Below are 6,308 nucleotides of genomic sequence, written 5' to 3'. Positions count from 1 at the left end.
TACAAACAAATCGAGTTGGACACAGTTCCTGTCCCACTTGGGGCTCACAGCCTCAATCTCCATTTTACAGATGAGGGAACTGAGGCCCAGTGAAATGACTAGCCCAAGGTCACACAGCAGACAAGTGGCAGAGCTGGGATTAGAATTCATGATGTTCTGATTCCCAGCCTCGTGCTCTATCCACTACATCATGCTGATTTCCTAGTTTGGGGATTAGCAGCCCTGGCCTCAATATGATATCCTCAGCTGTTCCCACTCTGAGTTTGTTTGGGTTCATTCATTCAGTTGTATGTGCTTACTGTGCATAGGGCACTGTACTAAGTGACTGGGAGAGTTACACCTACAATAAGTTATTGTTTCAGTATAACAATAAACAGACACATTCCCTGCCCACAAGGAGCCTCCAGTCTAGAGGAGGAAACAGACATTAATATACATAAACAAATTACAGATATGTATATAAATGCTGTGGAGCCGGGAGGAGATGATGAATGAAGGGAACAAGTCAGAGTGATGCAGAAGGGAGAGGGAGAAGAGTAAAGGCGTTTTTTCCAGTTCTAGTGAGGGTGGAACTAGATCCTTTAATGAACCCAGAGGGGAGAAATAAAGAAAATGCCTTGACTTTGTAGGGCACACACAGAGGAGAGGGAGGTATTACCATCTCCGTTTTTCAGATGAAAATTGAAGCACAGAGAAATGTAGTGGCTTGCCTGTGGTAGCCACAGAAGGCTTGCAGAAAAGTGGGGATTAGAACCAAAAGCTTTAATTCCAAGTCCACAATGCCTCCAAACAACTGTGGCTTAATTAATAGTTGGCCATTTCTAGGTCCCTGAACTTTCAGGCACAGCTTATGTCTTTACTATGAGCATCGGTGTTAACAAAATATCCTCTGGGTTTCAGGATCCTTAAGCAAATGTGATCTAGCTTTTGCATGTTCTCCTCCTCATTATTTCTGTTGGAGCAACAAATACCATAACATTCCACCCTCACCGAATTGGAAGAAAGCTCGATGGGGAAATTTAGGTAAGTCAATGACAATGCTGTAGCTTTGCCTTTAGAGATTTTAGTGTTCTGTGTGGTTCCACTTGCATTTTTAAGCACAGTCCAAGTATGGATGAGGAGGAGGTGAGAGTTACAATCAAGATGACTTTATCCCTTATTCAAAGAATGTGCTTCTAGGTACAAAATGAGTTTCCAAAACCAACTGTAGGAGCAAGAACTGGAAGACTAACTGTGTGGGTCACTTTATTTGGGTCAATTACCCTGTGATATGACAAATAGATGTTGATCTACTGAGTCAGGGAGGTTGGTGGGGGAGAGTAAGGTAGACTGTAAACTCATCTCTAGACTGTAAGCTCGTTATGGTCAGGGAATGTGTCTATTGTTGTATTATACTCTCCTAAATGCTTAGTATAGTGCTCTGCACACAATAAGTGCTTGATAGATTTAATTGGATGAATGAATGAATGAGAGGTTGGCATTTTTATGTGCCAGTGGACCTGGAGTTAGGGAGAAGGACTAAATGACCCTTAGAGATCCCATCCAGCACAAGGGTTTCTACAAAGATGGTGAAAACTCCCGGTTTTGCATCTGACCTTTAAGCATGGCATAGTGGCCAGAGCCCAGGCCCGGGAGACAGAAGATCATGGGTTTTAATTTTGACTACGCCACTTTTCTGCTATGTGACCTTGGGCAAGTCGCTTCACTTCTTGGTGCTTCAGTTATCTCTCTGTAAAATGGGAATGGAGACGAGTTCCTCATGGGACTGTGTCCAGCTCCATTTGCTTGTATCCACCCCAGTGTTTAGTACAGTGCGTGGCACATAGCTTAATTAACAAGTACCATCATTATTATTATTATTGTCTTTCATTAAATTAAATTCTATTCTTGAAGGGTCAGCGATCTTTGGGGGAATCTATGGAAATGACTGCTTCGGTTGGGTACCCTTTGGGAATGCTGATAAGGAGGCTGCTGGTAGGAAGTCACTCAGTTCTGTGCCAGTCGAGACGATGTATTTTGTAAGTGAAAAGTGTGACACCTGGCATGTTAATGGTGCTTAGTAACTGTAAAATGATTAAAACCATAAATGTGAAGACTCAGTTGTTACTGTTGCTGTCGCTGCCAGTGGTATTTTGAAGGAACCAAGATGCTCTGAAAATGTGGAAGTAAGTTGTCACTACTGCTTTTCTTCATGATTCAGCCAGGGAAGTGGAGATTATTCTTTTCATGTAACACTGGGCACCTTGAATTTGCTAAACTTTTACACCTTTTTCATCCCCAAATGTATAATGGTACATGGTCCTCTTTTTGACTCAGCATGTCACAAGGAGTTAACATAATCCATTGCCTGTCAGTGAAGCTGAACGGCTATGCTTCATATCTACCCTTCTCCTTCTAGTTATTATGTGGCATATCTCTCAAAGAGTGTCAGGAGGACCGAAAGCTGAAAATTATGTTTTTCATCATGTTTGCCCAATAGCTGTCATCATACAGACTATGTGATCTGGAACTGATGGGACATCTATAGAAATTATTTTATTTTAAAAGAAATGAAGAACAAAAACTTGACCCTCCTTTTGCTAGTATGGGTTTGATGCATTAGGTGCTAGGTTAGCACTTGGGATTTTATTTTTTGTACCCTTCCTAAGCATTCATGTTTATACGTTTATTCAGTTATTTATTTTGACCATTCTAATTATAGATATTTTTATGTTAGTCTCCCTACTAGAGTGTAAACTCCTTTTGATCTGGTAATGTGTAATAATAATAGTAATTGTAATAGCATCTATTCAACACTTACTATGTGCCACACACTGTGCTAAGTGCTAGAGTAAATACAAGATAATAAATTCAGGTACAGTCCCAATTCCACCTAGGGCTCCCAATCTAAGATGTTCCCTTTACAGATAAGGAAACTGGGGATCAGAGAAGTTAAGCACCTTGCTCTACATCACACAGCAGGCGAGTGGCAGAGCTAGGATTAGAACCCAGGTCTTCTGACTCCTAGTCCTGTGCTCTTTTCACTTGGCCACACTGCTTCTATTCACATCCAGGTAATATAACATACTCACTTCTCAGTTGTGTACTTTCCAAGCGTCTCATACAGTGCACCGCACCGAGTGATCATTCAACAAATACCAATAACACTACTATTACTGGTAGATTATTTAGCCCAGATTTGGGACTGTGGATTGAGAGGAAATAGTCCTAAGGAAAAGAGCAGCATGGTAGGGGGTCTTGTCATTCTGGGATTGATTAGGGTCACAGTAACACGCTTGGATGGCCGCTCTGTAGCCAGGTTTCTGGAGAGTCAAGGTTTGTGCTGTTCCGGGTGGGCAAGGTGGGGGTTTTCCTGGCTGGACTTCATCCTGCTGAACTTCTCAATCAATTAATCAATTAATCAATCAATCATATTTGTCGAGTACTTACAGTATGAAGAGCACTGTTCCAAGCACTTGGGAGAAGTGCTCCCACTTATATGTATATATGTTTGTACATATTTATTTCTCTATTTATTTATTTATTTATTTTACTTGTACATATCTATTTTATTTATTTTATTTTCTTGGTATGTTTGGTTTTGCTCTCTTTCTCCCCCTTTTAGACTGTGAGCCCACTATTAGGTAGGGACTGTCTCTATATGTTGCCAACTTGTACTTCCCAAGCACTTAGTACAGTGCTCTGCACACAGTAAGCGCTCAATAAATACGATTGATGATAATGATGATGATGAGCATATGCTATCACTAAGTTGTCCAGAGGGATCTTCCTCCTTGGATTCCATTGTTGTTGTCTTATGCTGTTGAGTCGTGTCTGACCCATAGCGATGCCATGGAAACATCTCTCCCAGAAAGACCCACCTCCATCTGCGATCATTCTGGTAGTGGATCCATAGAGTTTGCTTTGTAAAAATACAAAAGTGGTTCACCATTGCCTCCTTCCGTGCAGTAAATCTGAGTCTCCACTCTCGACTCTCTCCCATCCTGCTGCTGCCCAGCACAGGTGGGTTTTGACTTGTAGCAGATTGCCTTCCACTCGCTAGCCACTAGCCAAGCTAGGAATGGAATGGATAAGCCTCTGCTTGTCTGTCTTTCCCATAGTTGAGACTGGTAGAGTACTGGAAACTCTCCAGGTGTGTCCCTGAAGGTGCTGGCCTCTATAGCCCTAGACAAATTGTGGCTATCTTAAATACCATTGCTATCACTACCACAATCATTGCTTCCGACCTCACTACCTTGTTTTGACCCCAGTACCTAGTAAAGTGCTTTCCACACAGTAAACATTTAATAAATGCCATAATTATTAGTTAGCAAATACCATAATTATTATTCATTCATTCAATTCACTCAATCGTATTTATTGAGAGCTTTCTGTGTGCAGAACACTGTACTAAGTGCTTGGGAAAGTACGATATAAAAATAAACAGACACAGTCCCTTATCACAAAGAGCTTAACAATTCTACCACGACTGTCAATATTCAAGAATCATAAACTCTAGAAAAGTTGCTTATATGTCTTCCTCCTTGCTTGATCACATTCTTGTGGAAAAAAAAAACTCGGTGGTCTGCACACAGTAAGCATTCAATAAATACCTTTGATTGATGGACGAGATTTATATTTTGGTAGTCCCCTGAAGAGTAGTTTGAAAATATTTGACAGTTTTCCATTTTAATTTAAAGCTACCCTCACCCAGACATGTTCTGATTGAGCAGAGATGTGGAGAGATAGACAGGGCTGTAGGTTAAGAAAGAAGCAGTAATAGATGGGTGTGGAAAAGCTCTGTGGACAAATGTCAAGGGTTCCCGAGGTATTATGCCTTCCTGATTCTCCATCAGATTGTATGTAAAATCCTTCAAAGCAGCTGGAAACAATTGCCTCTTTGCTTCCTGGTGATACACTTCACTATTCTAGTCCGGCTAAATTCAGAGATATGGTGTACATGATCCAAAGTCTGCCTAGTCTTGTGAAATCAAAAGTCTCTTTGAAGTCAATATGGCCCTACTTCAGTGTTTTGGACCCCAGGACTCTCTTGTTCCCTGCCAGGCTAGACTATTGTCGTCTTGCCTAATGGTCTCCTGGATTACTAGCCCTTTTTATTACCTGCTGCTTTCTGGCTCCAACACCTTGTCAGCTTCTCTCTCTCTCTCGGAAGCAGCGTGGCTCAGTGGAAAGAGCATGGGCTTTGGAGCCAGAGGTCATGGGTTCTAATCCTGGCTCCGCCACATGTCTGCTGTGTGACCCTGGACAAGTCACTAAGCCTCAGTTATCTCATCTGTAAAATGAGCATTAAGACTGTGAGCCCCACGTGGGACAATCTGATCACCTTGTATCCCCCCCAGCGCTTACAACAGTGCTTCTCACATAGTAAGCACTTAACAAATGCCATCATTATTATTATTCTCTTCTTCTGTTCCTTCCCCTTCCTCCTGTCCTTTTAATCCTATCTGTTAAGCACATACTGTGTGCCAGACACTGTTCTAAGCACCTGGGTAGATACAAGATATTCGGGTTGGACCCGATCCCTGTTCCATTTAGGGCTCACACTCTTAATCCCTATTTTACAGATGAGGAAACTGAGGGACAGAGGAGTTAAGTGCCTTGCCCGAGATCACACAGCAGACAAGTGGCAGAGCCGGGATTAGAACCCAGATCCTTCTTTCTCCCAGGCCCATTTTCTGTCCACTAGGCCTCACTGCTTTTCATTCAAACAATTGCTGCATATCGATGGTGCACAAATGTCTTTTTAGTTCATCTGTCTCAGATGTGGCCCCCTTCTGTCCCATCTAAATGCCTGCCCTCTGCTCACAGTGAAGAAGCCCGGAATCCACTGGTTCCAGGAGTTATTGGAAAGCCACCCGAGGCTGCAGAACCTTCTGGGAGTGGGGATACTCTGGATGCAACTCCTGCCCATCACACTGCAGCTCATTTTCCACATCTCTGCAATCCACTTTGGGTCCCTGCTCCCTATGGGTCCAGAGCTGACTGTAGAAGGAAATCAGACTAACGGAGGCAGAGAAGGACCAGGAGAGTAGGGCTGGAAGTTGGGATTGGATGAAGGAAGAGAATCAGAATCATCAATAGGAGGAATCAATCAGTCAATCAACCAGTGGTATTTATTGAGTGCTTACTGGAGGCAGAGCACTGTACCAAACACAGCTCACTGTGGGCAGTGAAAGTGCCTATTATATTGTTAAACTGTTCTCTCCCAAGCGCTTAGTACGGTGCTCTGCATATAGTAAGCGCCCAATAAATATGATGGATTGATTGTGTTACTTTGATGATTTTGCAGACATGGAAATGAAGGTCCA

At 42.5% G+C, this 6,308-nt stretch overlaps 1 non-coding gene across 1 annotated transcript; it reads right to left on the bottom strand.

Annotated features, from left to right (window-relative positions):
• Positions 1–4,012: 4,012 nt before the first annotated feature.
• Positions 4,013–4,149, bottom strand: LOC119933879. Its single transcript, XR_005452747.1, has one exon. It is a non-coding gene; the product is annotated as a small nucleolar RNA SNORA7 (small nucleolar RNA).
• Positions 4,150–6,308: the final 2,159 nt, after the last annotated feature.

Source organism: Tachyglossus aculeatus, chromosome 10, assembly GCF_015852505.1.
Source record: "Tachyglossus aculeatus isolate mTacAcu1 chromosome 10, mTacAcu1.pri, whole genome shotgun sequence".
Taxonomy (NCBI): domain Eukaryota; kingdom Metazoa; phylum Chordata; class Mammalia; order Monotremata; family Tachyglossidae; genus Tachyglossus; species Tachyglossus aculeatus.
Note: the sequence above shows the minus strand (reverse complement) of the source record. Positions and strands in the feature narration are given on the sequence as shown.